Raw genomic sequence first — 16,978 nt, 5'->3', positions numbered from 1 at the left:
AGCCACACAATGGCTTGTCATCCAGCCACAGAAAGAGCTAAGTCCTGCCGTTTGAACAATGTTGATGGGTCTGGCAGGCTTTAGGCTAAGTGAAATTAACCAGACATGAACAACAATAATAACAACAACAAAGAAGCAAAGGATCTTAATTGTGTGGTGTTTAAAATAGATGCATAGAATCAGAGTTTAGGATTGGTGGGTTTTTAATTGTTCAGGAAGAGGAAATGGGGAAATGTTCGAAAGGTACACATTTTCACTTATGCAAAATAAGTAAGTTCTAGAGGCTCGACTGCACAGGGTCAGACCTATGGCAAGCAATCTACATTGTCTACTTAATGATTTGTTGAGAAAGTAGATATTATGTGCTCTGGCCATAAGAGGAAAAGATTAAAACAACCAACCGACCAACCAACCAAGGAAAACTGAAGTTAAAGAATAAATTCATAGTACAATGTATCCAAGGGAAGACATTTTTTTTGCTGCCAGTGTCTTCAGTCTGGAACAGGTGTTTCCAGGTATCATATTCAGAGAATTACATAAGCACTATGAATGTCAAAGTAGCAAATGACTTTGTTCAGAAGCAAAGCGGAAATATGGGCCAGATGCCCTGCAAGAGAACAGTGGGTGCTGATAGGAAGAGGGTTTGGGAGAGTTGGCTCGGTGCTTCAGAGCGCTTGTTGATCTTGCTGAGGACCCAAATTTATTTCCCAGCACCCACATGGTGGCTCACAGTCATATGTAATTCCAGTCCTGGAGATCTGATGTCCTCTTCTAACTTCTCAGGATATCAGACATGCACATGGTGCACGTACCTACATCCAGGCAAAACATATACATAGAAACAGCCTACACCCTAGGCTATGCTAGGTCCCACCCTCCCTTCCTCCCTTCCTCCCTCCCTCCCTTCTTCCCAGATATGTTCTGTGAAATACTTGAATGGAAACAAGAACTTAGGAAAAAACTGTTAGAGAAGATCTTGCTTATTACATTGTTTGGAATGGGATGTGCAGTCAGCTTGATACAGGTTGGGTTTCCTTATCACTAAGTGCTTTGTTACCCATATCTGCTAAGTGTGCTATCAGGAAAAAGGTGTGTATACAGCTCAAGCCAAATAGAGTTCCTGGATGCTAAGCCTTCCCTATGCTGTTTCAGTTTCGTTGGTGAACGTTTCTCTTCAAACGTGTTGAGTTGCATATATATTAGAATGGTGGTGTCTCAGAGCTCAGGAGGAGAGAAAATGGGACATGTCCTTCATCCTTCAATACAGGGATTTTAAGGTTGGGGAAAAAAGGCAATTGAAACAAAATTGAAAATGCCCTGTGTAGGCTAATACTGCAGAGGTCAAGCACTCGCCACGTCTGCATTCAGGCTACAGGTTAGGACCTGGATACCTCCAATATAAACCAAGAGTTAGTCTGAAAATCGAGATATCAAGGTGGAGGGCAAGCCTCAAAGGCAGCACCAGCCGCAGTGTGGAGATCTCATCCTGTCCCCAGAGCCAAAGTTATATAAGGTTCTACTACGTGACCTCCTTTAGCTGATTGAGTTACATAATTGTAAGTGCCTTGAGGAAGTAATGTGTGAAAGAAATGGGATTGTTGCTGGAATTAAAATGGAGTTGCTTGTGCCAATCCTACCAAAAAAAAGTAAAGAAAGTAGGTTTTAAAGAAAAGGTTCTTGCACTTGATTTCCTGAGATTGTGGCTATTGCAAAAGAACCTACCAGAAGCATAAGCCTGCCCACAGGCCATCACAGTCTCCTGCAATAAATACTTCTGAGGGGGGGGCATCTCTCCTCAGCCACGGGGTTCAACCCTATCTACCCTCCTGTCTTGATATTTATGACAAAGTACTATTGTTTCAAAATATTTGATGTAACTCTCATTCCTTTTGGTACGTAAAGCCATCCCCTTGCCTTAACTTCTGCATATGCTCTCAGTTGCAAGTTCTACTCCTAAACAAATACTAGTATTCTTGGTAGCATCTCTCCCAGATAGTATTTTTGTTTAATGTGACAACCTGAATTGCTCTAGCTGTATAGATCTTGTGACAGTTAACCTTCACTGTCAATTGGATTAGCTTTGGGGTCACAGTGGAAATACACCTCTAGTTGTGTCTGTGGGAATGTTTCCAGGGTTTAGCTGAGGAGGAAAGGCCTGCTCTGAGTGGGGCGGGCAGCATCATCAATAGGCTGGGGTGCTAGATTAAATACAAAGGTACAAGCAAGCACCAGCTCACCTGGCTTGCACCAACTCGCCTCCCTCGCACCAACATTGATATCTTTGCTTCCTGATTGCAGACGAAGTGTGACTGGCTTCTGTTGCCATGGCTTCCTACTATAGTGGACTGTATCTTCAAACTGTAAGCCCAAACAAACCCTTTCTTCTTCAACTTGTTTTCTTTTTGCTGTTGTCTTGTAACAACAAGAAAAAAATGCTAATACAGATGTGCCTTGGTATAAGCATATCAATTTATGTTCTTCTCACATAAATAGTATAAAATATTGTCAGTGACCAAGGAGGCACAGCTTTGAGATGGCAGCATCAACTTCCATCACAGGCTTGGACCTTTTCATGATGACACATGAGATGCTGGCTCTCTGAAGTCAGCTTGTAGTGGGACACTCCACCTCACCAAAGACAGGCAAACTGTACGGCTGGAGATAGAAGCCTTACAGAGAAAATCTGCCGTGTTTTCCCCTCCAGGACCTGTGAAGATGGTGGGGGTTCTTGACTGCTCAACTCTGGGTGTAGAGAGCTTCCAAGAGGAAGAAGTTCGGGTAAATGGGATGCACATTCTCAAGAATTGGTACACCAATCACGCAGATACCTGAGGCCTACTGTGTGCCAGGCAAGATGTGGAGTGCCAAGCATCAAAAGTCACCGCAGGCTGCATGGTTTTTGTTCCTAGGCTCTTTCCCTTTTGGAGTTAGCTGAGCAAATAAGACTACACTTTTCTCTCCTGTACAATTCTTTAATGCATCGAGAATTGGGGTGCTGCTGACTCTGAAGGATTCTGTTTTTGTTTTTCCTGTTTTCTATGCATTATATGAGTTCAAAACGAAATGAAGAAATTGGTGGGATAGATCCAAGTGTCCTTTCTGCTGTTAGGGAAGAATTTGGGCTTATTTCTGTTTTTAGTGAAAATGACCATAAATCCTGAGCTTTACAGGGAGCCCCCCATTTACAATAGGCCCAGAGATCATGTAATCATGGATCCATGACCCTCTGGATTGAAAAGAAGAAAATCTTGTAAGTTACTTGCTAGAATGAGAGCCTTTTGGGGAAGAATTGTTACACATGATTACAAAATGATTTTTTACTAATTAGAAATTTGAGTGTCTAGATATTGAGCTGGATAGTCCAGCCTCAACAATTTAGAATAATAATAATAGTTATTATTTTGAGGACTTATCTAGTGACAAACTTCATAGACATGATTCTCTTAAATCTCCCATGCAATCCTTTTGAAACCATCAATATTAGCTATTTCACCAGATGGGTGAACACCAAGGCTGCAAGAACATGCTAAAAGCTCATTCCAGATCACATAAATCTCAGGTGGTTAGGCTGTGATATTTAGCCATGAAAGCTTTTAACTTAACCAATCCTATCATCCCTGTCTGCCTTACTGACTCAGGTAATGAGAAGCAGAATTTTGTCACACAGCCTTATTTAGTGACTGTCCTTACTGTTGGTAAATGCCCATCCTCTGATGGTGAACTTGACTTCTAAAACTAACCTCATGTTCTTGGCACCAAGCCTGGTACACATGGTGGTTAATACCACTTCCATTCTAAAATGGAGTGGGACCGAAGTGTTATCACTGTCTTAGGAATGTTTCCAAATGAGGTATTTGGAAATGCTTATTTTATTTGATTAAAAATAGTTTCTTTGATATATAACTTACACACCTTCTAAGTCACTCATTTAAAAGTACATGATTCAAAGACTAGTCCATTACAACTGGGTAACTGATACCACAATTGGTTTTAGAACATTTTTATTCACCCTCCCCAAGTCCCCTACTCTTTAGATGTAACCCTTTAATTCCCTAACTCACCCAAGCCATGGGCCAGCTGGTCTACTATCTCTATGGATTAACTTATTCTGTGCCCTTCCTGCAAATAGAATCATTCAAGATGTGGTTCTCTTTGACCAGCTTCTGCTTCAATTTGTTTTCAGCTGCTTTTGAAGGCATAATTGACCTCAGAAGCTGTAGAAATGTAATGCAGACAACTTGATGCATTTGGAGTTAAGTGTCTATCCATGAAGTCATTGCCACAACAGTGCTTGAGCTCACCCACCGCTTCCAGAAGTTTCCTCACTCCTTTATGTTTTCCCTTTTTAACTTTGGTGGTGGTAGTTGCTAACATGAGAGCAAATTTTAAGAATACAGTGTTGTGCTATTATCTCTTGCATAACTGAAACCTTGTCCTTGTTCATAAGTTCCATGATGGGGAAAAAGAAGTGTTGACTTTGGAGGCAAGTCCTGTGAGAACTTCCCTGTTTGGTGTGGCTGCTGATGGCCTTCATTTGGGCATAACTGATTTGTGTCTCAGGCCACAAAAGAATGAATGGTCTACTCTTGCAATGGGCCCAACAGCATGCTGGGTGTGTTACAGGCTATTAGTAGATTGATTGCACATGGGCACACTGTTGTCTCCAGGAAGCCTGAGGATCACTGTGTGTTTCTCTTCCTATGTCCTTTCGCAGTAAGACACCAAGCTTTGACCTTGGCTTCAAAACGTCCAGAATGCTGTGTGCTTCCTAAAAGTACATATCCTTCAGGTCCTGATTACTCCTCCCCTTACAGATATCCCAGGGTTTTCATGTTATCAACCAAACTCACTCGAAGATGACAAAAATAAAAACCAGTGCCAACTTCAGCCTTTCTTCACATCCTATGAAGGAGAACCAAGAAACTTGGTACCAAACCAGGCTTCAACTCTTTTGCTTCAAAACTTTTCTTGCAAAGGTGCCTCAATTCTCCGTCTGGGGTCCACGTGGCCCTGGACAAGTTCTTTCACCTCACAAATCCTCACTCTTCTTACTTATGAAATAGTGGTGGAGGTGAAAATGATTCCTATCTGTCTTCTTCTATCATTGTGAAGAGATATCATGACCATGGCAACTCTTCTAGAACAAAACAGGTAATTCGCGGCTTGCTTGCAGTTTTGGAGGTTTAGTATATTATCATCATAGCGGAGAACATGGTGGAAGACAGGCAGACATGGCTCTTGTGAAGTAGGGGGAGGGAAGAAACTGGGCCTAGAGTGGACTTTTGAAACCTCAAAGACCACTCCTAATGACACACCTCCTTCAACAAAGCCACACCTCTTAGTCCTTCTAAGTCTTTTCAAACAGTTTCACTCCCTGATAACAAAGCATTCAAAATATTTGAACCTGGCGGAGGTGGGGGGGGGGATATCATTCTCATTCAAACCACCATACCACCTGTGCCAGTTAGTATTTGAAAGAGCAGAGTTGGTTGCTGTGTTCTATCCACCTTCTAATCTGGATTCATGACTTTTCTGAACTTTGCTGGATTATTATCTGTACAGTTGAAACAGTGCTTCATATGCAGTTTTATCAATTAGTTCAAAAGCTAATTAAGAACATGAGATGCAAGCAATGTTTCCTCTTAATTATTATAGTCTTACTGTGTATTCTAGGAAGTCCATGAACAATTTGGGCCTGATAAAGTCTATGCACCTTTGGAAACGATATCCAAAGTTTTATGTGAAAGTCATATGTACATTTTCTGGAACAGAGTTCCACAATGGCGGTCTGATTCTCACAGAGTCTACCTCTGTGCTTCTTGAATGAAGAAATCATTAATACAAGATAAAGCCTCCAGAAAAGACATGAAAATTTTCCTTATGCTTATTCAGTCTCCTATCATGGAACTAAAAGCCTTGAGACTGAGTTTCTTCTCAGTCCTTATTTCCTTCTGTACTGTACGCTTTTGTTTTCATGACTAGGTACTCTTTGCACGTCAGATATATAGCATGACCTACTGTGTCTCAGTTACTTTTCTACTACTATGATAAAATACAATGACAGTTGTGACTTATAAAAGAAAACATTAACTATGCTTTGGTGTCAGAGGGTTAGACTATGATGGCAGAGGGACAGCATGGCCCATGAGCAGCTGAGAACTCACATCTCTAAGGGCAAGAAGGAGGCAGAGAGTGCACAAGGAATGACATGAGTTTTCTGAAATCTCAAAGCCCACCTCTAGTGACATATCTCCTCCAATGAGGTCACACCTTCTAATCCTTTCCAAACAGTTCCATCACTGGGGCAAGGAGTAAAGTATTCCAGACGTAAGAGCCTATGTGGAATAGTCCTATTAAAACAACCACAATCTGCCTCTCTAAGCGAGCTTCAGGCTCTTCAAAGACTTCATCATTCTTGTGTTTCTAAGCATAGAGGACTGTGCATAGATCCCTGAACCAGGTAGGTGCCTTGGTGATACTTATAGAAATACAGAAAGATCTGGATTCGTAGTGTGCACAGGAGCCTTTAGCTGCCATCATTTTGTACTCTTGACTGGTAGAACTGGGAGAAGACCTGAGCCCTTCAAAGCCAGGTCTCAGGGTGGGGCTATCCTCATTTTTGCCCTCCAGTGGATCAAGAACTTTGCGTTCTCTGGGGTGATTGCTCATGTGGGTTGGAACAAGTTGGTAAAATGTGAAAATGATAACTGCTCCAGTGGCTTAGGCAGTGTTGATGGAAGGAGGAAATGGAAAATCGGGGCCAAAGGACCTGCTCTGAACTGTGAAATGATCGCAATTGGGTTGAAAGCAAAGCTTTTACTTAGCTTGTCCAAATCACAAGGGGAAAATCATGGTTCTTTTGGCTTGAAAATATGGATTAATGCCTCAGGGAAGAATTTTTTTGACTAAAAGTTTTTATTAAGAAGGTCTTCCTTAAATTCTATTAAGTTATTGGGTATAGAGTACAATAAATGAGCCCCAACAAATTCAGCAAGTTTCAGAATAGGTATTCTCCATTTTATTCCTTCTTGCCTACTGTCTTTTGTCTAAGCTGCAAGAGTGACGAATTTACTTGACAGGTAAGAAGACAGACAGGAGGAGATTACAGGGCCTTTCTATATAGCCCAGGGTAGCCCTGAGCTCACAATGCTTCTGCTTCAGTCTTCCAAGTGGTATGATTATAGACGTACATGCCTGGTCCTGGTTTATGCTTTTTCCCCCCTCCCTCAGAAATGATAAGCTACACCAGAGGAGCCAAACTGTTTACAAAGCCTTTTCCTTCTCTTTGGAAAATTATGAATGTATCTTCCCATCCATTTCATGTCAACAGACCTAGAAACTTGAAGACTAAGAGGGTAGGTCAATTCAAATCTGACCACCCATCATCCCACCGTCAATACTTTCAAAGCATTTCTATTTCAAAAGTCTAATGGCAGCTTGATTATACGTTTGTATTGTGTAACCTTCACTGAAGCATTCATGTAAGTGCTTCTCCTGATGAGATCATCTTTTTTTACCCATCACACTGAGTAGCTGCCTGTGGTGGTATAAATGAAAATGGCCCCCATAGGCTCATAGGGAGTGACACTATTAGGATGTGTGGCTTTGTTAGAGGAAGTGTGTCACTGTGGTGGCGGGTTTTGAAATCTCAGATGTTCAAGCCACACCCAGTGTGGCAACCTCTTCCTGTTGCCTGCCGATCCAGATGTAGAACTCTGATCCTTCTTCAGCACCATGCGTGCCTGCGTGCCGCCATACTTCCCACCATGATAATAATGGACAAAACCTCTGAATCTGTAAGCCAGTTCTAGTTAAATGTTTTCCTTTATAAGAGTTTCTGTAGTAATGGTGTCTCACATAGCAATAGAAACCCTAACTCAGACACTGTCTAAGCTTACTTACTATATGCCCCACCCTTCACCTAATTACTAGCCAATTTACTGCTTCCTCTAATGTGTCATTACACCAAAGGCCACAGCGAAACCTCTTGCTGCATGAATGCTTTTCAAGTCTGAGCATATTTTCCTGTATCTGGTTCCCAGGAGCAAAGCCACAGCCCTCATCAGGGGGTGAGACTGGTGTGCTCTTTCGATGTGTCTCCCTACTGCTTTCTAAGAGGCTTGCACCAGTTTGTTTTGGCAGCTGAGGGGCATGCAGGTTCCAGACTTCTCAGCTGTGCTTTCCAAGATAGTCTCTTCTATCTCAGGGTTCAGAGAAGAGGACAGAAATTCTAAAGCATCAAGCTATAGCAAAGAGGGGAGCGTAGCAGGCAAAACTTACAATTCAGACGCTATTGACTCTTGAGGCATCCTTTATCTACCACTCTCTCTTGTCGGGCATTGTTTTTCACAGAATGGCCGGCAAGGTGATGCCTCAGGACCACTTTGTTTAGCTACTGATGGAAAGTAACCCATCTTTCTTCTTCTCACAATTCTTTCATACATGGTAGCATATCCCTAGTATGTAGTAGACTGACTAGATGTGGGAGTCGTGATGTGTGTGTGTGTGTGTGTGTGTGTGTGTGTGTATGATTTTGTTTTAATTTGGTGCTAGAGACTGAATCTGGGGGCTCATGAGAACTCTACCACTGAGCAAGATCCCCAACCACCAATATGTCTTTTTGGGTATAAGAGCTAATGGATAGCAGAATGGTAGCACGCAGAAGCCTCATTTCATGTGTTATTCATGTAGCAGACTTTGCTGTTTGCTGACCAAGCATTTATTTCATTCTCTTTCTGTATTGCCTGAACTTTCATTTTATTTGAGGTTGCCACATACTTGGTGAAATAATGCGTTTCTCAATACACTTGTACCCAGGGGCCAGCCCTGTGACACATTTCAGTTGTATGAAATCTGCCGATGCTATCTCAGATTCTAAGAAGCTGACTTTTCTCTCTCCTGTTTCCCACTCTTTCTCTTTGTGAGACTGGAGGTGGAGCAGCCTCCTCCACCAGGCAAAAATAAACAATGATGATGGAAGTCAAAGGCTGAAGGCTGGCAGAGAGTAAAGAGGAGGAGCTGCAGCGTTGATGATCTCTGGATGGTAGTCCCAGCCCAGGAGGTTATGTTTCTGAGAAAATTAAGCCTTTTAAGATAAGAACTGCGCTTGCGTTTTCTGCAGTGTGCAGCTGAATGCCGCCCTTTCTGATGAAAAAGCTTGAAACTCAGGAAGTTCCATTGACCAAGGTCATGAACACAGGCTGGGAGTAAGACCAGACCTAGGTCTACATAGCTAAAAGAGCTCATTGGCTTCTTCAAATACCTTTGCTATGGGTCTGCAGGTATCCCTCAAAGTTCAGGTGCTTGAATCTTTTCCTTTCTAAAATTAAATGTGTGTGCGTGCACACGCACATGCATGCCCAAGTACCATGGAGCATGTGAGGAGATCAGAGGATAGCTTGCACAACCCGCAGCAGTCAGATGTCACCACCATATATGGTCCTGGGGGCCATACTCACAGCAAGTGTCTTTACCTCGGGAATCATCTTAATCCTCAGTGCAACACTGTTGAGAGGTGACATGTTTAGGAGTGAGGAGGTCATGCGATCGTTTTCCCATGGCTGGATTAACATTACCCTCCATGGAGTGGTTTTCTCATCGCAAGAGTGGGTTTGTCATAAAAGTGGCTTTGGTTCTTCTGATCGCAGGTCCTTTGGGAACTGAGGATCATGTGTGCAGACCTGACTATGCCCAAGAACTGTACCACACCCAGCTGGGCTGGAAATGGCACAGAAGCGACATCAAGAGGCCATGATAACATACATGAGTTATATTAACATACATGAGATAACATACAGGAGTAGACTACAGGTTCTGGAGGAACATGAGTTGTTCTGAGAAGTATAACAAGAAGAAAGACCTAATGAAAATGCATGCCAATGGTGCCAAGACCACAAGTGCCATGCTAAGGCTATCAACGCTCTAGAGTGACCCAAGGAAGTCCAGCCCAAGGTCCCAGAGCCAGCCACAAGGTCCATTGACTTGTGTGCATTGCTCATTCTGTGCTCAGATGGCATGCTTGTGTTCCTGCTGAAACCTAAGTCAAACAAAAGAGGACCAAAGTCCTGTGCTGTTGCTGCAAAGAAAGCTTAAAAATTTAAGCAGGATCTGGTTTTGGAAAAAAAGAAACATAAAAGAAGACTTTTCTGCCTTGTCTCCCTTCCATTCTTTCTGTCCAGTTCTCAAAATTTTCAAATGGCAAGGCCATCACCAAATTGTTGAAGTATGCACTCTTTGCCAGCATTCCTCAGAAAGCTTGTTTTTAAATGACATTTGAAAACCTTCTGTCCTGATCATGTTGTTTTGTTGCTGGATAAATAGTCCTCTACTTATGGGAACGACTCATCTAACAGAGTGAATAGGGGTCAAGTTCCTGCGGTGTCTCATTTGCTAAGATGACTCAGCAGGGAAGTATTTCCAGAAACCAACCACAGCATTTTCCTTTGTATGCCAGGAGAAAACGGCCCCTGACTTCGCATGGGCTCCATTTGTGAGCAATGGGCATTTCCCCAGAGGTAAAAGAGCAAGCCAAGCATTTCCAGCCCACCATTCAGAGCACTGTGGTTGGGACAGCCCCACCAACACAGGGCTCCTTTGGACTGTTTCTCACTGGCCAGCTCTGACGCTTGCTGAGTCTGCACTTGTCACCCTTTGTCCTCTGCAGATGACATGTGAGCTCTCTCCTTCCCTCAGAGGCTTATTTGCTGACTCCAATCCCTACTTCTTTTCATGTTCTTCACTGGCCACAAATCCACAGATACATCCACCACAGGACTTGTGAATTCCTCTTAAATCTTTGTCCTGTTCTTTAAACAACATCTCAGAAGTTATGCTACTAATGTGGCCTTGGCTGGAAGTGCTATTGTGACCGCCGTCTTGTTCTCTGTCCGGGGTGGAGTCAGCAATGAGCACCGCAAGAGTGAACCAAAGCGGTGTGAACTGTCTTCAGCACACAGCATTGATCACACTGCGGTGGCATACAGTATGTCTTTGGATGCCCAGGCGCAGGGACAAGAAATGGTCTTCCGGTTAAGCTAGTTGGATCAGAGACATACAAACGGCAGCCAAAAGCAGTGACACGTTTGGGAGAGGCTGAACAAACCCTGGAGCGAGCCAGCCAACCGTCTGGGATGCCACATCATTTGGCAGTTGTCACAAGCAGCCCGCTAGCCTGTCCATCTTTTACAACTGGAAAAGTGACAACCACTGGTGGCTACCAGATTTAGCAACTAAACACAGAGGATTTCCTGTTAAATTTGAATTTCAGATAAACAATGAATAATTCTTGCGACATAAACATGCCCCAAATATTGCATGAGACATACTGATATTCGTGGGTATTTATCATTTATCTAAAGTCCAGCTTAGCTTGACATCTTCTATTTGAAAACTGTGGGCTCCTGGAAGGACTCGGGGAGAAACTGCTGCGGACATGTGGGTCCATTCTGGGATCCTGAAATAATCTTTGCCTGGGGCTCATTTTAAATGAAAGGCTATTAAACTAAAGATCATGTTAGGGACTTCTCTGTCGCTCTGACACGGTGGCTGACAGGAACAATGTAAGGTCAGAAGCAGTGTTTGGGCTCTCAGTTGTACATCAGTCGTCATGGTGGGAGAGTGTTGGAGGAGCAAAGTTCACACCATGATGGACCAGAAAGCAGAAAAAGGAGCTGATGCTGGGATAACATTTTCCTTTCCCCCCTTTTATTCTCTCTGACCCCCAGTCCATGGTATGGTACCACCCACTTTCAGGTCGAGCCTTATACCCTCAGTTACTCCTTTCTGGAAATACCCTAACAGAAATACCCAGAGCTGTGCAAATGGATCTAGATGATTTAAAACCTAGCAAGTTAACACCAAAGATCAACCATCATGCTGAGTGAGACATTTCCAGGTTTTGTGAAAGAGAACGACAGAATTTCTTGTGAGCTTTTGGGCACTTCCATAATCAAACAAGGTGACTCTTCTGGTCCCCTCTTCTCTGAACTCTTCAGCCCGTGACCTGAGTACGCTCTTTTGTAATGTCTTTCTCCTTCCACTTCTGCACAGCTTACCCTAACCTCAGGCTGATTTCAGTGAATGAATGCCAGCACACCTGACTTTCTAGAACCATGGCCCTCTCTCCGGTTCATTAGTAGGAATGCTTCTCTCACTGGGTCTTTGGGAGCAGTTTTGAAAATGTTCCCATTTCTCCTGCCGGATGTTGACATATATTCTACTAGCTCATTTGACTCAGAAGCTGTTGGGAAACACAGAAGCTGCTTCAGGTTCTTCCTCACCAAAGAAGGATTTAGGTTTCCTTTTCATGAAGGCCATTTCTACCCTTGAAGGAGATGACAAACACTTCCTTTTCCTCATACTTGAGAAGATTCGACTATGAAGGAGACAGATTTCTTACTCAGCCAACTAAAGAAATCAAAGCAAAGTGGGGTAGTCTCAATCACAGAAACAGTTCTGTCTGCAGAAGTTACATTTCAGGACCCAGAATTCTCTGTTGTCGTCTGTTGATCTAGCCAGAAGGAGCTTGAACCTTACTCATTTCTTTGCCTTCTCTTGGACCACATGAGCACCTCAGCATGGGTGTGAAGGTCTTCCTGAGGTGAGTTGTGACCTTTACATGTCCCCAAGCCCTGCCTTTAGCTCTCCTGGCATTTCCCCCATGCCTTTCTCTCTGACTTTGAAGGATCCCTTCCCTTCACTCTGCTCTCTGACTTTTTCCTGCCTTGCCCTGGGAGCCCATGTGGCTCTATTTCCATTTCTGTTGTCCAGGTAGGACCCTGCCTTGAATACTTTGGACTGCCTAGAAGTCATGCACACTTAGAGGAAGCTTCTATTTTTGCCTAAGATAGCTTCCCATGATACCTGAGTAGTCTTTCTGTTTTTCTTGGTGGCCTTAGTAGTCTCTTCTCCACTTACAGGGTTTCCATGTGGGTTGTAGAAAAGCCTTTGGAGTTCAGTTTATTTGCTGTAAAGATAAATATCATGGTCATAGATATCACAGTCTTCAAAGAGTAACACTGAAGTATTATTATTATTATTATTATTATTATTATTATTATTATTATTATTATTATTGGATGCTAAGCCACGTCTGGCTCCTTTCCGTGGGTCAGAAAGGTAGAAAGTGGGCAGAGAGAGAAACCACTTCACCAATAAAAGGAACTAGGAGATTTCCCAGAGTCATAATTCCTGTTCCCCAATCATTTTTTGAGTGTTTACATATGTGACCTAAGTTAGTCATTCTCCAAACTTTTTCAAAATGAGAAAAACAAAGTAATTTTGTATGACTCCCACCTGTGGTGAACTGGATCTAGAACGTCCCTTACCAGCTCACGGATTTGAACAGCATGTCCTCACCTGGGGCCACCACTTTTGAAGACTGTAAAAGTTTTGGGACATAGGACCACAGGGAGGGGCCTAGAGGTTGTTAGCCTAGCCTGCTTTCCTTGGGCTCACTGTTTCCGGTCTGGTCACCATGTGGGAAGTTGTTGATGTGCACTTCTGCCACAATGAACTAGGTCACTCCCATCACCTTGTCACTCTACTGATACAAACTCAGATGTCTTGAAGTTGTGAGCACAAAGAGCATTTTCTCCCTCAGGTTTCCTCTGCCAGGAAGAAACCTCTTTAGGGAATTTGTAACTTCCAGGTACAAATAAGCACTCCCTACCCCCTTGTCTATTGTCTCAATTTAAAGTTTCAATTACTCACAATCGGCTAAAGCCTGTGAATAGTAAGTAGACGGTTCCAGAAACAAACAATTTGTAAATTTTAAGTTGTGTACCATCTGGAGCTTGTAATGAAATACCGCACAATCCCGATCTCACTCATCTAGGTCCTAGGTGGTGTCTTTGTTCTTAAAATCCATGCTTATTTACTTACTATGGTCCCCAAAAAGTCCCTAAATACAAAAGTAGTGATGCTGAAAATTGGAATCTTCCAAAGAGAATCTGCAAAGTGAAAATATGAATGTGCTTAATAAAGAAAAAAAAGTGGCTACTAGGGCTTCCTACAGTATGTGACTTAGGGTAAGACCAGTTGTCTATCTGTGACATTGTGAAGGAGGAAGAGGTACAAGTTAGTGCTGCTGCTGTACTCCAGCTGCAAAGATCACAGCCATGGTGTACAGCGCAGGCGTGGCAGACATCTCATTTCACTGGGTCATCTCACACCATCACAAGGAGAACAGACATCCAGTACTGGGGGCAGGTAAGTGGAGGGAGGGAGAAAGAGAGATAGCACAAATTCGTCTGACTTTTATTTTAGCATTTTATGATTTGTTAACTAATAATAATCTCTTACAGTGTCTGGTTTATAAAAATAAACCTTTTTCATAGGTACATATTTGTAGGAAAATACAGTACACACACACACACATATGTATATATATATATATATATATGTATATGTATATATAAGATTTAATACAACCTGTGGCTTTAGAAATCCATTAGGGGACTCCAGTGCATCTCTCATGGATAACGGGTGATTACGACATCTCAGAATATGATTGTGTTGCAGACAGGGTCTTTAAAGAGGTCATTAACGAACAATGAGGTCATTAGCATTGATTATAACCCAATATGACTGATATCCTTTTAAGAAGACAAAGAACACAGACTTGCTTAGGGGGAAAATGTTAGAACACAGGATAAATCAGTTGTTTTCCAAGTTGACTCAGTGAAATGACCCTGCCAATACCTTGAGGACATACTTCCAGCCCTTGGAACTGTGAGGAAATGTGTCTCTGCTGTTTGAGCTACTCAGTGTGTGGTACTTTGTTATGGCAACTTGTTATAGTTGTGTCTTGAATGTCCCCTAAAGGCCTAATATTCCCAGGGTGGTGCTACTTGGAGGTGGTAGAATCTTTAAGAGATGGAGCCCAATGGAAAATCTTTAGGTCACTGAAGGGATGTCCTTCAGGAATACAACTGTAACATGAAGGCTGGCTTGCTTGTTGGGGTTTCTGTCCTGCCCAATACCCCACAGCCGGCAAGCCCCAAAGAAAATCACATAGAATCTACATTAGGTTATAAAATGATTGGCCCATTAGCTCAGTCTTCTTATTAACTAATTCTTACATCTTACGGCAACCCATAATTCTTGTCTGTGTTAGCCATGTGGCTTGGTACCTTTTCCAAAGTGGGGATAGGTTACATCTTGCTTCTCTGTGGTCTGGGCAGCAATGGAGGAACGGGCTTCCTCCTTCCTAGCATTTTCCTGTTCTCATTGCCCCACCTCTATTTCCTGTCTGGTTGACCCACCTATACTTCCTGCCTGGCCAATCAGCGTTTTATTAAAATACATGATTGACAGAACACAGACAATTCTCCTGCACCATACAACCTCATTGCAATTGCTGCCATAATAGAGGCCCACAGCAGTGGAGTCAAATACTGGACTTTTGAGTCAAAATAAACTTTTTCTCTGAATAAACTGGATATCATAGGCTACACATGGGGATCTTACTTAGTATTCCTTAGGTCTAATTTTTAATATAAAAAGGAGGAAAAAAAACCTTAAAAGATAAATAAATTGATTGCCTCCTCTATTTTGCTATGGCAATAGAAAGCCATCTAGAACAGTTTCTATGCACAAATGTAGGTTATCATTTTTATGATCTGGTATAAAGTAAACAGGTGGTGTGTTGTGAGGGAAATGGAGAGGCTGGGAGGGGTAAGGGGGCAGTCTACCTATGGTGAGATGCTGTGGGACAATGGTCTTGTACCCTGCAAAGATTTATCACTCATATTGGTTTAATGAATGCTGATTGACCAGTAGTCAGGCAGGAAGTATAGGCAGGGTGACCAGAATAGGAGAATTCTGGGAAAAGGAAAGGCTCAGTCTGCAGTTGGCACCCAAACACAGAGGAAGCATGAGAATGCCTCACTGACAAAAGGTACCAAGCCACGTGGCTAGCACAGACAAGAATTATGGGTTAATTTAAGATGTAAGAGTTAGTTAATAAGAAGCCTGAGCTAATAGGCCAAACAGTTTATAATTAATGTAGACCTTTGTGTGTTTCGTTGGAACTGAATGGCTGCAGAACCAGGTGGGAAAGAAATCTCTGTCAACAGTGAGAAACCTCTAACTTCTCCTTTAAAACCCCAGGCCATGTGGTTGCTGCATATCCAAGTCACAGAAAGGGTGGATGGAAAGAAGGACACAGGCCTTGCATGACACAGGGCTTGGGGTGGGGTGCTCTCTGAGCATTAATTATCCCATTCATGAAGAGTGTCTTTTCCAGATGTTATAAAAAACTGTTCTTATGACTTTTAAATCCTGTAAAGAATGAAGAAAACAAGATAATGAAGACGAAATGGGAGACGATCATCTTCTACCTGAAAAATTCATCCCAGTTTCAAAGCAGTTGGCACCCAAGGTCTTGTGACTGATGGGGATGGGTGGGTGGGAATTACTGGTATTCATTGTTGGAATTATTGGAATTGATGGCACAGGTGAGGAAGGTGGAGGGAGAAACTTGCCTAAAACCTTTCAAAGAGTAGTGTGCAGGGACAGAACACAAATTCTGGACCTGGAGTTACATGTTAACACTCCACTTCCTCCTGCCACTGCCCCTGATAAGAAAGCCGGTGCCTGCTCCTGTGCTGAACGGGTGAGCCCCGAGGTCTCAAGTGTGTGCCCGTCACTGCTCTCAGCGCTATAGCTTCTGTTTCTCTTCACAGAGGACTTCTGCTTTTACGAGGGCAATGACAACCTCTTCCAGGCCTCAGGACCATCCCTTCCCCCACCCCTGCAGCTATGAAGCCAAACAGAAAATCAAAACCGCCTGTCTTCCTAACACCTCCAGGGGGACTCCATTCGAATCTGCTACTCACTGTGTTGCCTTATTATTTCGAAATTCCCAAATTATTGTAAAAGGAGAAGAGAGACTCTATCCCAGCAGTCACATTTGCAGAAGCATCACCCTTTGAACACCAAGGGAGCCAAGTTCCTCACCCTTTATTTCATTTGTGTA

Source organism: Myodes glareolus, chromosome 14, assembly GCF_982192425.1.
Source record: "Myodes glareolus chromosome 14, mMyoGla1.1, whole genome shotgun sequence".
Classification (NCBI taxonomy): domain Eukaryota; kingdom Metazoa; phylum Chordata; class Mammalia; order Rodentia; family Cricetidae; genus Myodes; species Myodes glareolus.
The sequence above is the reverse complement of the archived record's forward strand: the minus strand, read 5'-3'. Positions refer to the sequence as shown.